The sequence below is a fragment of the Schistocerca gregaria genome, unplaced genomic scaffold (assembly GCF_023897955.1).
Source record: "Schistocerca gregaria isolate iqSchGreg1 unplaced genomic scaffold, iqSchGreg1.2 ptg001211l, whole genome shotgun sequence".
Taxonomy (NCBI): Eukaryota; Metazoa; Arthropoda; class Insecta; order Orthoptera; family Acrididae; genus Schistocerca; species Schistocerca gregaria.
In genome coordinates, this window is record NW_026062533.1 from 1 (window position 1) to 15190 (window position 15190).

A 15190-nucleotide genomic window follows, 5' to 3' on the forward strand; every position below is an offset into this window, starting at 1 on the left:
ACACACGCGAGACAGATGAAGCCTTCTTCTGCCGTGCAGCTACAGTATAAGGACGCCAACGGCCATACCATGTTGAATACACCGGTTCTCGTCCGATCACCGAAGTTAAGCAACATCGGGCCCGGTTAGTACTTGGATGGGTGACCGCCTGGGAACACCGGGTGCTGTTGGCTCCTTCTCTCTTTTTAGATTGTACGTCACTACACCTGCCAGCCCTCTTTTCATACAAACTCTCAGGTGCGACAAAGATGCTTCCACAAGCATTTTAAACTACTGTATTAAACGTAAGATGCGAAATTACAGTAATGAACTCAGTTTGAACAAGAAAGCGCGGACGAAGAGTGCTAGGAACTCGTTGAAAATAACGAAACACTGCGAATCGACAGATGTGCTCTTGAAATGCGTCAGAGCCTACTGTTTTGTAGGAGCGCTAAATTCCAAAAACTAACTACATTAAAAAAAAAAAAAAACCTGTTCCTGTCCGACCACCGATGATAAGCAACAACGTTAGTATTCGGATCGGCGACCGCTTGGGAACTCTGGCTGTCTTCATTTCTTGCTTTCTTGTCGCTACCCCTGCCAGCCCTTTTTTCATGCTACCTTTCTCATGTGACAAAGATGCTTCCATACTGATTTTAAACTATCGTAAGATACGATATTAAGGAACTCAGTTTGAAAAGAGTGCGCCAAGGAAGACTTCCAAAGAGTCTCTGGAAATAACAAAACAGTATGAAGTGACAGAAATGTTGTGAAATACGTCAGGGCATATTGTTTTGTAGCAGTGCACAACGGCAAATTTGTAAACAAAAATTTACCTTTCGTCGCTACAAGAGAGGGATACTTTGTCCAACAGCCTGTGTCTTGTGTGCATGTTTTCGCACCTTTCCACGGCACGGCGCAGCACAGAGCTGCTCTGGTAGCTCCGAACGGACGCACACGGCGCCTCGGACACGCCGGTTCGGCCCGCGCCCATCTCGCAGATGTTTCTCGTGCTTGTGCTGTCATTACGGACCGCGACCCGAGCGGCAGCGAGCGGCAGTCGAGCAAAGTCGGGACAAGTCGGGACGGAAGGGGACAGCCGAGAATGCACCGTGCGAATTACGCAAATATCTGGAAGCGCGACGCGTGTCAGGCAGGTGAGAACGCTTCCCTCGGTCCAGCAGGACACTGCCACACCCCGCGAGTCCCCAAGCCGCCCGGCCGCGCGCAAGCCCTGCGCCGGATAACGATAACAAGGTGCGTCTCCCGCGAGTGTCGGAGGCCGCACGAACCAAACGAATGACAGGCGGTGCAACGAGCAGCTGTGTTGTGCGTCCGACCCACGTGGCGGCGCGTCGCCTTCGAGGTGGAAGGACGTGCTTTGCGTCAAATGTGCCACCGAAAAAAGCGATTGCTTGTGTTAGGAGGAGAGGCGAAGCCTTCTTCTGCCGTGCAGCTACAGTATAACGACGCCAACGGCCATACCATGTTGAATACACCGGTTCTCGTCCGATCACCGAAGTTAAGCAACATCGGGCCCGGTTAGTACTTGGATGGGTGACCGCCTGGGAACACCGGGTGCTGTTGGCTCCTTCTCTCTTTTTAGATTGTACGTCACTACACCTGCCAGCCCTCTTTTCATACAAACTCTCAGGTGCGACAAAGATGCTTCCACAAGCATTTTAAACTACTGTATTAAACGTAAGATGCGAAATTACAGTAATGAACTCAGTTTGAACAAGAAAGCGCGGACGAAGAGTGCTAGGAACTCGTTGAAAATAACGAAACACTGCGAATCGACAGATGTGCTCTTGAAATGCGTCAGAGCCTACTGTTTTGTAGGAGCGCTAAATTCCAAAAACTAACTACATTAAAAAAAAAAAAAAAACCTGTTCCTGTCCGACCACCGATGATAAGCAACAACGTTAGTATTCGGATCGGCGACCGCTTGGGAACTCTGGCTGTCTTCATTTCTTGCTTTCTTGTCGCTACCCCTGCCAGCCCTTTTTTCATGCTACCTTTCTCATGTGACAAAGATGCTTCCATACTGATTTTAAACTATCGTAAGATACGATATTAAGGAACTCAGTTTGAAAAGAGTGCGCCAAGGAAGACTTCCAAAGAGTCTCTGGAAATAACAAAACAGTATGAAGTGACAGAAATGTTGTGAAATACGTCAGGGCATATTGTTTTGTAGCAGTGCACAACGGCAAATTTGTAAACAAAAATTTACCTTTCGTCGCTACAAGAGAGGGATACTTTGTCCAACAGCCTGTGTCTTGTGTGCATGTTTTCGCACCTTTCCACGGCACGGCGCAGCACAGAGCTGCTCTGGTAGCTCCGAACGGACGCACACGGCGCCTCGGACACGCCGGTTCGGCCCGCGCCCATCTCGCAGATGTTTCTCGTGCTTGTGCTGTCATTACGGACCGCGACCCGAGCGGCAGCGAGCGGCAGTCGAGCAAAGTCGGGACAAGTCGGGACGGAAGGGGACAGCCGAGAATGCACCGTGCGAATTACGCAAATATCTGGAAGCGCGACGCGTGTCAGGCAGGTGAGAACGCTTCCCTCGGTCCAGCAGGACACTGCCACACCCCGCGAGTCCCCAAGCCGCCCGGCCGCGCGCAAGCCCTGCGCCGGATAACGATAACAAGGTGCGTCTCCCGCGAGTGTCGGAGGCCGCACGAACCAAACGAATGACAGGCGGTGCAACGAGCAGCTGTGTTGTGCGTCCGACCCACGTGGCGGCGCGTCGCCTTCGAGGTGGAAGGACGTGCTTTGCGTCAAATGTGCCACCGAAAAAAGCGATTGCTTGTGTTAGGAGGAGAGGCGAAGCCTTCTTCTGCCGTGCAGCTACAGTATAAGGACGCCAACGGCCATACCATGTTGAATACACCGGTTCTCGTCCGATCACCGAAGTTAAGACACACGCGAGACAGATACTTGGATGGGTGACCAGCCTGGGAACACCGGGTGCTGTTGGCTCCTTCTCTCTTTTAGATTGTACGTCACTACACCTGCCAGCCCTCTTTTCATACAATCTCCTCAGGTGCGACAAAGATGCTTCCACAAGCATTTTAAACTACTGTATTAAACGTAAGATGCGAAATTACAGTAATGAACTCAGTTTGAACAAGAAAGCGCGGACGAAGAGTGCTAGGAACTCGTTGAAAATAACGAAACACTGCGAATCGACAGATGTGCTCTTGAAATGCGTCAGAGCCTACTGTTTTGTAGGAGCGCTAAATTCCAAAAACTAACTACATTAAAAAAAAAAAAAAAACCTGTTCCTGTCCGACCACCGATGATAAGCAACAACGTTAGTATTCGGATCGGCGACCGCTTGGGAACTCTGCTGTCTTCATTTCTTGCTTTCTTGTCGCTACCCCTGCCAGCCCTTTTTTCATGCTACCTTTCTCATGTGACAAAGATGCTTCCATACTGATTTTAAACTATCGTAAGATACGATATTAAGGACTCAGTTTGAAAAGAGTGCGCCAAGGAAGACTTCCAAAGAGTCTCTGGAAATAACAAAACAGTATGAAGTGACAGAAATGTTGTGAAATACGTCAGGGCATATTGTTTTGTAGCAGTGCACAACGGCAAATTTTGTAAACAAAAATTTACCTTTCGTCGCTACAAGAGAGGAGGATACTTTGTCCAACAGCCTGTGTCTTGTGTGCATGTTTTCGCACCTTTCCACGGCACGGGGCGCAGACAGAGCTGCTCTGGTAGCTCCGAACGGACGCACACGGCGCCTCGGACACGCCGGTTCGGCCCGCGCCCATCTCGCAGATGTTTCTCGTGCTTGTGCTGTCATTACGGACCGCGACCCGAGCGGCAGCGAGCGGCAGTCGAGCAAAGTCGGGACAAGTCGGGACGGAAGGGGACAGCCGAGAATGCACCGTGCGAATTACGCAAATATCTGGAAGCGCGACGCGTGTCAGGCAGGTGAGAACGCTTCCCTCGGCCAGCAGGACACTGCCACACCCCGCGAGTCCCCAAGCCCGCCCGGCCGCGCGCAAGCCCTGCGCCGGATAACGATAACAAGGTGCGTCTCCCGCGAGTGTCGGAGGCCGCACGAACCAAACGAATGACAGGCGGTGCAACGAGCAGCTGTGTTGTGCGTCCGACCCACGTGGCGGCGCGTCGCCTTCGAGGTGGAAGGACGTGCTTTGCGTCAAATGTGCCACCGAAAAAAGCGATTGCTTGTGTTAGGAGGAGAGGCGAAGCCTTCTTCTGCCGTGCAGCTACAGTATAAGGACGCCAACGGCCATACCATGTTGAATACACCGGTTCTCGTCCGATCACCGAAGTTAAGCAACATCGGGCCCGGTTAGTACTTGGATGGGTGACCGCCTGGGAACACCGGGTGCTGTTGGCTCCTTCTCTCTTTTTAGATTGTACGTCACTACACCTGCCAGCCCTCTTTTCATACAAACTCTCAGGTGCGACAAAGATGCTTCCACAAGCATTTTAAACTACTGTATTAAACGTAAGATGCGAAATTACAGTAATGAACTCAGTTTGAACAAGAAAGCGCGGACGAAGAGTGCTAGGAACTCGTTGAAAATAACGAAACACTGCGAATCGACAGATGTGCTCTTGAAATGCGTCAGAGCCTACTGTTTTGTAGGAGCGCTAAATTCCAAAAACTAACTACATTAAAAAAAAAAAAAAAAAAACCTGTTCCTGTCCGACCACCGATGATAAGCAACAACGTTAGTATTCGGATCGGCGACCGCTTGGGAACTCTGGCTGTCTTCATTTCTTGCTTTCTTGTCGCTACCCCTGCCAGCCCTTTTTTCATGCTACCTTTCTCATGTGACAAAGATGCTTCCATACTGATTTTAAACTATCGTAAGATACGATATTAAGGAACTCAGTTTGAAAAGAGTGCGCCAAGGAAGACTTCCAAAGAGTCTCTGGAAATAACAAAACAGTATGAAGTGACAGAAATGTTGTGAAATACGTCAGGGCATATTGTTTTGTAGCAGTGCACAACGGCAAATTTGTAAACAAAAATTTACCTTTCGTCGCTACAAGAGAGGGATACTTTGTCCAACAGCCTGTGTCTTGTGTGCATGTTTTCGCACCTTTCCACGGCACGGCGCAGCACAGAGCTGCTCTGGTAGCTCCGAACGGACGCACACGGCGCCTCGGACACGCCGGTTCGGCCCGCGCCCATCTCGCAGATGTTTCTCGTGCTTGTGCTGTCATTACGGACCGCGACCCGAGCGGCAGCGAGCGGCAGTCGAGCAAAGTCGGGACAAGTCGGGACGGAAGGGGACAGCCGAGAATGCACCGTGCGAATTACGCAAATATCTGGAAGCGCGACGCGTGTCAGGCAGGTGAGAACGCTTCCCTCGGTCCAGCAGGACACTGCCACACCCCGCGAGTCCCCAAGCCGCCCGGCCGCGCGCAAGCCCTGCGCCGGATAACGATAACAAGGTGCGTCTCCCGCGAGTGTCGGAGGCCGCACGAACCAAACGAATGACAGGCGGTGCAACGAGCAGCTGTGTTGTGCGTCCGACCCACGTGGCGGCGCGTCGCCTTCGAGGTGGAAGGACGTGCTTTGCGTCAAATGTGCCACCGAAAAAAGCGATTGCTTGTGTTAGGAGGAGAGGCGAAGCCTTCTTCTGCCGTGCAGCTACAGTATAACGACGCCAACGGCCATACCATGTTGAATACACCGGTTCTCGTCCGATCACCGAAGTTAAGCAACATCGGGCCCGGTTAGTACTTGGATGGGTGACCGCCTGGGAACACCGGGTGCTGTTGGCTCCTTCTCTCTTTTTAGATTGTACGTCACTACACCTGCCAGCCCTCTTTTCATACAAACTCTCAGGTGCGACAAAGATGCTTCCACAAGCATTTTAAACTACTGTATTAAACGTAAGATGCGAAATTACAGTAATGAACTCAGTTTGAACAAGAAAGCGCGGACGAAGAGTGCTAGGAACTCGTTGAAAATAACGAAACACTGCGAATCGACAGATGTGCTCTTGAAATGCGTCAGAGCCTACTGTTTTGTAGGAGCGCTAAATTCCAAAAACTAACTACATTAAAAAAAAAAAAAAAAACCTGTTCCTGTCCGACCACCGATGATAAGCAACAACGTTAGTATTCGGATCGGCGACCGCTTGGGAACTCTGGCTGTCTTCATTTCTTGCTTTCTTGTCGCTACCCCTGCCAGCCCTTTTTTCATGCTACCTTTCTCATGTGACAAAGATGCTTCCATACTGATTTTAAACTATCGTAAGATACGATATTAAGGAACTCAGTTTGAAAAGAGTGCGCCAAGGAAGACTTCCAAAGAGTCTCTGGAAATAACAAAACAGTATGAAGTGACAGAAATGTTGTGAAATACGTCAGGGCATATTGTTTTGTAGCAGTGCACAACGGCAAATTTGTAAACAAAAATTTACCTTTCGTCGCTACAAGAGAGGGATACTTTGTCCAACAGCCTGTGTCTTGTGTGCATGTTTTCGCACCTTTCCACGGCACGGCGCAGCACAGAGCTGCTCTGGTAGCTCCGAACGGACGCACACGGCGCCTCGGACACGCCGGTTCGGCCCGCGCCCATCTCGCAGATGTTTCTCGTGCTTGTGCTGTCATTACGGACCGCGACCCGAGCGGCAGCGAGCGGCAGTCGAGCAAAGTCGGGACAAGTCGGGACGGAAGGGGACAGCCGAGAATGCACCGTGCGAATTACGCAAATATCTGGAAGCGCGACGCGTGTCAGGCAGGTGAGAACGCTTCCCTCGGTCCAGCAGGACACTGCCACACCCCGCGAGTCCCCAAGCCGCCCGGCCGCGCGCAAGCCCTGCGCCGGATAACGATAACAAGGTGCGTCTCCCGCGAGTGTCGGAGGCCGCACGAACCAAACGAATGACAGGCGGTGCAACGAGCAGCTGTGTTGTGCGTCCGACCCACGTGGCGGCGCGTCGCCTTCGAGGTGGAAGGACGTGCTTTGCGTCAAATGTGCCACCGAAAAAAGCGATTGCTTGTGTTAGGAGGAGAGGCGAAGCCTTCTTCTGCCGTGCAGCTACAGTATAACGACGCCAACGGCCATACCATGTTGAATACACCGGTTCTCGTCCGATCACCGAAGTTAAGCAACATCGGGCCCGGTTAGTACTTGGATGGGTGACCGCCTGGGAACACCGGGTGCTGTTGGCTCCTTCTCTCTTTTTAGATTGTACGTCACTACACCTGCCAGCCCTCTTTTCATACAAACTCTCAGGTGCGACAAAGATGCTTCCACAAGCATTTTAAACTACTGTATTAAACGTAAGATGCGAAATTACAGTAATGAACTCAGTTTGAACAAGAAAGCGCGGACGAAGAGTGCTAGGAACTCGTTGAAAATAACGAAACACTGCGAATCGACAGATGTGCTCTTGAAATGCGTCAGAGCCTACTGTTTTGTAGGAGCGCTAAATTCCAAAAACTAACTACATTAAAAAAAAAAAAAAAAACCTGTTCCTGTCCGACCACCGATGATAAGCAACAACGTTAGTATTCGGATCGGCGACCGCTTGGGAACTCTGGCTGTCTTCATTTCTTGCTTTCTTGTCGCTACCCCTGCCAGCCCTTTTTTCATGCTACCTTTCTCATGTGACAAAGATGCTTCCATACTGATTTTAAACTATCGTAAGATACGATATTAAGGAACTCAGTTTGAAAAGAGTGCGCCAAGGAAGACTTCCAAAGAGTCTCTGGAAATAACAAAACAGTATGAAGTGACAGAAATGTTGTGAAATACGTCAGGGCATATTGTTTTGTAGCAGTGCACAACGGCAAATTTGTAAACAAAAATTTACCTTTCGTCGCTACAAGAGAGGGATACTTTGTCCAACAGCCTGTGTCTTGTGTGCATGTTTTCGCACCTTTCCACGGCACGGCGCAGCACAGAGCTGCTCTGGTAGCTCCGAACGGACGCACACGGCGCCTCGGACACGCCGGTTCGGCCCGCGCCCATCTCGCAGATGTTTCTCGTGCTTGTGCTGTCATTACGGACCGCGACCCGAGCGGCAGCGAGCGGCAGTCGAGCAAAGTCGGGACAAGTCGGGACGGAAGGGGACAGCCGAGAATGCACCGTGCGAATTACGCAAATATCTGGAAGCGCGACGCGTGTCAGGCAGGTGAGAACGCTTCCCTCGGTCCAGCAGGACACTGCCACACCCCGCGAGTCCCCAAGCCGCCCGGCCGCGCGCAAGCCCTGCGCCGGATAACGATAACAAGGTGCGTCTCCCGCGAGTGTCGGAGGCCGCACGAACCAAACGAATGACAGGCGGTGCAACGAGCAGCTGTGTTGTGCGTCCGACCCACGTGGCGGCGCGTCGCCTTCGAGGTGGAAGGACGTGCTTTGCGTCAAATGTGCCACCGAAAAAAGCGATTGCTTGTGTTAGGAGGAGAGGCGAAGCCTTCTTCTGCCGTGCAGCTACAGTATAAGGACGCCAACGGCCATACCATGTTGAATACACCGGTTCTCGTCCGATCACCGAAGTTAAGCAACATCGGGCCCGGTTAGTACTTGGATGGGTGACCGCCTGGGAACACCGGGTGCTGTTGGCTCCTTCTCTCTTTTTAGATTGTACGTCACTACACCTGCCAGCCCTCTTTTCATACAAACTCTCAGGTGCGACAAAGATGCTTCCACAAGCATTTTAAACTACTGTATTAAACGTAAGATGCGAAATTACAGTAATGAACTCAGTTTGAACAAGAAAGCGCGGACGAAGAGTGCTAGGAACTCGTTGAAAATAACGAAACACTGCGAATCGACAGATGTGCTCTTGAAATGCGTCAGAGCCTACTGTTTTGTAGGAGCGCTAAATTCCAAAAACTAACTACATTAAAAAAAAAAAAAAAACCTGTTCCTGTCCGACCACCGATGATAAGCAACAACGTTAGTATTCGGATCGGCGACCGCTTGGGAACTCTGGCTGTCTTCATTTCTTGCTTTCTTGTCGCTACCCCTGCCAGCCCTTTTTTCATGCTACCTTTCTCATGTGACAAAGATGCTTCCATACTGATTTTAAACTATCGTAAGATACGATATTAAGGAACTCAGTTTGAAAAGAGTGCGCCAAGGAAGACTTCCAAAGAGTCTCTGGAAATAACAAAACAGTATGAAGTGACAGAAATGTTGTGAAATACGTCAGGGCATATTGTTTTGTAGCAGTGCACAACGGCAAATTTGTAAACAAAAATTTACCTTTCGTCGCTACAAGAGAGGGATACTTTGTCCAACAGCCTGTGTCTTGTGTGCATGTTTTCGCACCTTTCCACGGCACGGCGCAGCACAGAGCTGCTCTGGTAGCTCCGAACGGACGCACACGGCGCCTCGGACACGCCGGTTCGGCCCGCGCCCATCTCGCAGATGTTTCTCGTGCTTGTGCTGTCATTACGGACCGCGACCCGAGCGGCAGCGAGCGGCAGTCGAGCAAAGTCGGGACAAGTCGGGACGGAAGGGGACAGCCGAGAATGCACCGTGCGAATTACGCAAATATCTGGAAGCGCGACGCGTGTCAGGCAGGTGAGAACGCTTCCCTCGGTCCAGCAGGACACTGCCACACCCCGCGAGTCCCCAAGCCGCCCGGCCGCGCGCAAGCCCTGCGCCGGATAACGATAACAAGGTGCGTCTCCCGCGAGTGTCGGAGGCCGCACGAACCAAACGAATGACAGGCGGTGCAACGAGCAGCTGTGTTGTGCGTCCGACCCACGTGGCGGCGCGTCGCCTTCGAGGTGGAAGGACGTGCTTTGCGTCAAATGTGCCACCGAAAAAAGCGATTGCTTGTGTTAGGAGGAGAGGCGAAGCCTTCTTCTGCCGTGCAGCTACAGTATAAGGACGCCAACGGCCATACCATGTTGAATACACCGGTTCTCGTCCGATCACCGAAGTTAAGCAACATCGGGCCCGGTTAGTACTTGGATGGGTGACCGCCTGGGAACACCGGGTGCTGTTGGCTCCTTCTCTCTTTTTAGATTGTACGTCACTACACCTGCCAGCCCTCTTTTCATACAAACTCTCAGGTGCGACAAAGATGCTTCCACAAGCATTTTAAACTACTGTATTAAACGTAAGATGCGAAATTACAGTAATGAACTCAGTTTGAACAAGAAAGCGCGGACGAAGAGTGCTAGGAACTCGTTGAAAATAACGAAACACTGCGAATCGACAGATGTGCTCTTGAAATGCGTCAGAGCCTACTGTTTTGTAGGAGCGCTAAATTCCAAAAACTAACTACATTAAAAAAAAAAAAAAAACCTGTTCCTGTCCGACCACCGATGATAAGCAACAACGTTAGTATTCGGATCGGCGACCGCTTGGGAACTCTGGCTGTCTTCATTTCTTGCTTTCTTGTCGCTACCCCTGCCAGCCCTTTTTTCATGCTACCTTTCTCATGTGACAAAGATGCTTCCATACTGATTTTAAACTATCGTAAGATACGATATTAAGGAACTCAGTTTGAAAAGAGTGCGCCAAGGAAGACTTCCAAAGAGTCTCTGGAAATAACAAAACAGTATGAAGTGACAGAAATGTTGTGAAATACGTCAGGGCATATTGTTTTGTAGCAGTGCACAACGGCAAATTTGTAAACAAAAATTTACCTTTCGTCGCTACAAGAGAGGGATACTTTGTCCAACAGCCTGTGTCTTGTGTGCATGTTTTCGCACCTTTCCACGGCACGGCGCAGCACAGAGCTGCTCTGGTAGCTCCGAACGGACGCACACGGCGCCTCGGACACGCCGGTTCGGCCCGCGCCCATCTCGCAGATGTTTCTCGTGCTTGTGCTGTCATTACGGACCGCGACCCGAGCGGCAGCGAGCGGCAGTCGAGCAAAGTCGGGACAAGTCGGGACGGAAGGGGACAGCCGAGAATGCACCGTGCGAATTACGCAAATATCTGGAAGCGCGACGCGTGTCAGGCAGGTGAGAACGCTTCCCTCGGTCCAGCAGGACACTGCCACACCCCGCGAGTCCCCAAGCCGCCCGGCCGCGCGCAAGCCCTGCGCCGGATAACGATAACAAGGTGCGTCTCCCGCGAGTGTCGGAGGCCGCACGAACCAAACGAATGACAGGCGGTGCAACGAGCAGCTGTGTTGTGCGTCCGACCCACGTGGCGGCGCGTCGCCTTCGAGGTGGAAGGACGTGCTTTGCGTCAAATGTGCCACCGAAAAAAGCGATTGCTTGTGTTAGGAGGAGAGGCGAAGCCTTCTTCTGCCGTGCAGCTACAGTATAAGGACGCCAACGGCCATACCATGTTGAATACACCGGTTCTCGTCCGATCACCGAAGTTAAGCAACATCGGGCCCGGTTAGTACTTGGATGGGTGACCGCCTGGGAACACCGGGTGCTGTTGGCTCCTTCTCTCTTTTTAGATTGTACGTCACTACACCTGCCAGCCCTCTTTTCATACAAACTCTCAGGTGCGACAAAGATGCTTCCACAAGCATTTTAAACTACTGTATTAAACGTAAGATGCGAAATTACAGTAATGAACTCAGTTTGAACAAGAAAGCGCGGACGAAGAGTGCTAGGAACTCGTTGAAAATAACGAAACACTGCGAATCGACAGATGTGCTCTTGAAATGCGTCAGAGCCTACTGTTTTGTAGGAGCGCTAAATTCCAAAAACTAACTACATTAAAAAAAAAAAAAAAACCTGTTCCTGTCCGACCACCGATGATAAGCAACAACGTTAGTATTCGGATCGGCGACCGCTTGGGAACTCTGGCTGTCTTCATTTCTTGCTTTCTTGTCGCTACCCCTGCCAGCCCTTTTTTCATGCTACCTTTCTCATGTGACAAAGATGCTTCCATACTGATTTTAAACTATCGTAAGATACGATATTAAGGAACTCAGTTTGAAAAGAGTGCGCCAAGGAAGACTTCCAAAGAGTCTCTGGAAATAACAAAACAGTATGAAGTGACAGAAATGTTGTGAAATACGTCAGGGCATATTGTTTTGTAGCAGTGCACAACGGCAAATTTGTAAACAAAAATTTACCTTTCGTCGCTACAAGAGAGGGATACTTTGTCCAACAGCCTGTGTCTTGTGTGCATGTTTTCGCACCTTTCCACGGCACGGCGCAGCACAGAGCTGCTCTGGTAGCTCCGAACGGACGCACACGGCGCCTCGGACACGCCGGTTCGGCCCGCGCCCATCTCGCAGATGTTTCTCGTGCTTGTGCTGTCATTACGGACCGCGACCCGAGCGGCAGCGAGCGGCAGTCGAGCAAAGTCGGGACAAGTCGGGACGGAAGGGGACAGCCGAGAATGCACCGTGCGAATTACGCAAATATCTGGAAGCGCGACGCGTGTCAGGCAGGTGAGAACGCTTCCCTCGGTCCAGCAGGACACTGCCACACCCCGCGAGTCCCCAAGCCGCCCGGCCGCGCGCAAGCCCTGCGCCGGATAACGATAACAAGGTGCGTCTCCCGCGAGTGTCGGAGGCCGCACGAACCAAACGAATGACAGGCGGTGCAACGAGCAGCTGTGTTGTGCGTCCGACCCACGTGGCGGCGCGTCGCCTTCGAGGTGGAAGGACGTGCTTTGCGTCAAATGTGCCACCGAAAAAAGCGATTGCTTGTGTTAGGAGGAGAGGCGAAGCCTTCTTCTGCCGTGCAGCTACAGTATAAGGACGCCAACGGCCATACCATGTTGAATACACCGGTTCTCGTCCGATCACCGAAGTTAAGCAACATCGGGCCCGGTTAGTACTTGGATGGGTGACCGCCTGGGAACACCGGGTGCTGTTGGCTCCTTCTCTCTTTTTAGATTGTACGTCACTACACCTGCCAGCCCTCTTTTCATACAAACTCTCAGGTGCGACAAAGATGCTTCCACAAGCATTTTAAACTACTGTATTAAACGTAAGATGCGAAATTACAGTAATGAACTCAGTTTGAACAAGAAAGCGCGGACGAAGAGTGCTAGGAACTCGTTGAAAATAACGAAACACTGCGAATCGACAGATGTGCTCTTGAAATGCGTCAGAGCCTACTGTTTTGTAGGAGCGCTAAATTCCAAAAACTAACTACATTAAAAAAAAAAAAAACCTGTTCCTGTCCGACCACCGATGATAAGCAACAACGTTAGTATTCGGATCGGCGACCGCTTGGGAACTCTGGCTGTCTTCATTTCTTGCTTTCTTGTCGCTACCCCTGCCAGCCCTTTTTTCATGCTACCTTTCTCATGTGACAAAGATGCTTCCATACTGATTTTAAACTATCGTAAGATACGATATTAAGGAACTCAGTTTGAAAAGAGTGCGCCAAGGAAGACTTCCAAAGAGTCTCTGGAAATAACAAAACAGTATGAAGTGACAGAAATGTTGTGAAATACGTCAGGGCATATTGTTTTGTAGCAGTGCACAACGGCAAATTTGTAAACAAAAATTTACCTTTCGTCGCTACAAGAGAGGGATACTTTGTCCAACAGCCTGTGTCTTGTGTGCATGTTTTCGCACCTTTCCACGGCACGGCGCAGCACAGAGCTGCTCTGGTAGCTCCGAACGGACGCACACGGCGCCTCGGACACGCCGGTTCGGCCCGCGCCCATCTCGCAGATGTTTCTCGTGCTTGTGCTGTCATTACGGACCGCGACCCGAGCGGCAGCGAGCGGCAGTCGAGCAAAGTCGGGACAAGTCGGGACGGAAGGGGACAGCCGAGAATGCACCGTGCGAATTACGCAAATATCTGGAAGCGCGACGCGTGTCAGGCAGGTGAGAACGCTTCCCTCGGTCCAGCAGGACACTGCCACACCCCGCGAGTCCCCAAGCCGCCCGGCCGCGCGCAAGCCCTGCGCCGGATAACGATAACAAGGTGCGTCTCCCGCGAGTGTCGGAGGCCGCACGAACCAAACGAATGACAGGCGGTGCAACGAGCAGCTGTGTTGTGCGTCCGACCCACGTGGCGGCGCGTCGCCTTCGAGGTGGAAGGACGTGCTTTGCGTCAAATGTGCCACCGAAAAAAGCGATTGCTTGTGTTAGGAGGAGAGGCGAAGCCTTCTTCTGCCGTGCAGCTACAGTATAAGGACGCCAACGGCCATACCATGTTGAATACACCGGTTCTCGTCCGATCACCGAAGTTAAGCAACATCGGGCCCGGTTAGTACTTGGATGGGTGACCGCCTGGGAACACCGGGTGCTGTTGGCTCCTTCTCTCTTTTTAGATTGTACGTCACTACACCTGCCAGCCCTCTTTTCATACAAACTCTCAGGTGCGACAAAGATGCTTCCACAAGCATTTTAAACTACTGTATTAAACGTAAGATGCGAAATTACAGTAATGAACTCAGTTTGAACAAGAAAGCGCGGACGAAGAGTGCTAGGAACTCGTTGAAAATAACGAAACACTGCGAATCGACAGATGTGCTCTTGAAATGCGTCAGAGCCTACTGTTTTGTAGGAGCGCTAAATTCCAAAAACTAACTACATTAAAAAAAAAAAAAACCTGTTCCTGTCCGACCACCGATGATAAGCAACAACGTTAGTATTCGGATCGGCGACCGCTTGGGAACTCTGGCTGTCTTCATTTCTTGCTTTCTTGTCGCTACCCCTGCCAGCCCTTTTTTCATGCTACCTTTCTCATGTGACAAAGATGCTTCCATACTGATTTTAAACTATCGTAAGATACGATATTAAGGAACTCAGTTTGAAAAGAGTGCGCCAAGGAAGACTTCCAAAGAGTCTCTGGAAATAACAAAACAGTATGAAGTGACAGAAATGTTGTGAAATACGTCAGGGCATATTGTTTTGTAGCAGTGCACAACGGCAAATTTGTAAACAAAAATTTACCTTTCGTCGCTACAAGAGAGGGATACTTTGTCCAACAGCCTGTGTCTTGTGTGCATGTTTTCGCACCTTTCCACGGCACGGCGCAGCACAGAGCTGCTCTGGTAGCTCCGAACGGACGCACACGGCGCCTCGGACACGCCGGTTCGGCCCGCGCCCATCTCGCAGATGTTTCTCGTGCTTGTGCTGTCATTACGGACCGCGACCCGAGCGGCAGCGAGCGGCAGTCGAGCAAAGTCAGGACAAGTCGGGACGGAAGGGGACAGCCGAGAATGCACCGTGCGAATTACGCAAATATCTGGAAGCGCGACGCGTGTCAGGCAGGTGAGAACGCTTCCCTCGGTCCAGCAGGACACTGCCACACCCCGCGAGTCCCCAAGCCGCCCGGCCGCGCGCAAGCCCTGCGC

The 15190-nt window shown here is 51.3% G+C and overlaps 10 non-coding genes across 10 annotated transcripts; all 10 read left to right on the forward strand.

The window, feature by feature from the left end:
- Positions 1 to 54: 54 nt before the first annotated feature.
- Positions 55 to 173, forward strand: LOC126329682 (5S ribosomal RNA). Its single transcript, XR_007562438.1, has one exon. It is a non-coding gene; the product is annotated as a 5S ribosomal RNA (ribosomal RNA).
- A 1277-nt stretch (positions 174 to 1450) lies between these two features.
- LOC126329693 (5S ribosomal RNA) lies at positions 1451 to 1569 on the forward strand. The gene has a single exon (XR_007562449.1). It is a non-coding gene; the product is annotated as a 5S ribosomal RNA (ribosomal RNA).
- Positions 1570 to 4244: 2675 nt separating this feature from the next.
- On the forward strand, positions 4245 to 4363 carry LOC126329700 (5S ribosomal RNA). Its single transcript, XR_007562456.1, has one exon. It is a non-coding gene; the product is annotated as a 5S ribosomal RNA (ribosomal RNA).
- A 1281-nt stretch (positions 4364 to 5644) lies between these two features.
- Positions 5645 to 5763, forward strand: LOC126329701 (5S ribosomal RNA). Its single transcript, XR_007562457.1, has one exon. It is a non-coding gene; the product is annotated as a 5S ribosomal RNA (ribosomal RNA).
- Positions 5764 to 7042: 1279 nt separating this feature from the next.
- Positions 7043 to 7161, forward strand: LOC126329702 (5S ribosomal RNA). Its single transcript, XR_007562458.1, has one exon. It is a non-coding gene; the product is annotated as a 5S ribosomal RNA (ribosomal RNA).
- Positions 7162 to 8440: 1279 nt separating this feature from the next.
- On the forward strand, positions 8441 to 8559 carry LOC126329683 (5S ribosomal RNA). The gene has a single exon (XR_007562439.1). It is a non-coding gene; the product is annotated as a 5S ribosomal RNA (ribosomal RNA).
- Positions 8560 to 9837: 1278 nt separating this feature from the next.
- LOC126329684 (5S ribosomal RNA) lies at positions 9838 to 9956 on the forward strand. Its single transcript, XR_007562440.1, has one exon. It is a non-coding gene; the product is annotated as a 5S ribosomal RNA (ribosomal RNA).
- A 1278-nt stretch (positions 9957 to 11234) lies between these two features.
- Positions 11235 to 11353, forward strand: LOC126329685 (5S ribosomal RNA). The gene has a single exon (XR_007562441.1). It is a non-coding gene; the product is annotated as a 5S ribosomal RNA (ribosomal RNA).
- A 1278-nt stretch (positions 11354 to 12631) lies between these two features.
- LOC126329686 (5S ribosomal RNA) lies at positions 12632 to 12750 on the forward strand. The gene has a single exon (XR_007562442.1). It is a non-coding gene; the product is annotated as a 5S ribosomal RNA (ribosomal RNA).
- Positions 12751 to 14026: 1276 nt separating this feature from the next.
- On the forward strand, positions 14027 to 14145 carry LOC126329687 (5S ribosomal RNA). The gene has a single exon (XR_007562443.1). It is a non-coding gene; the product is annotated as a 5S ribosomal RNA (ribosomal RNA).
- The last annotated feature ends 1045 nt before the right edge of the window (positions 14146 to 15190 follow it).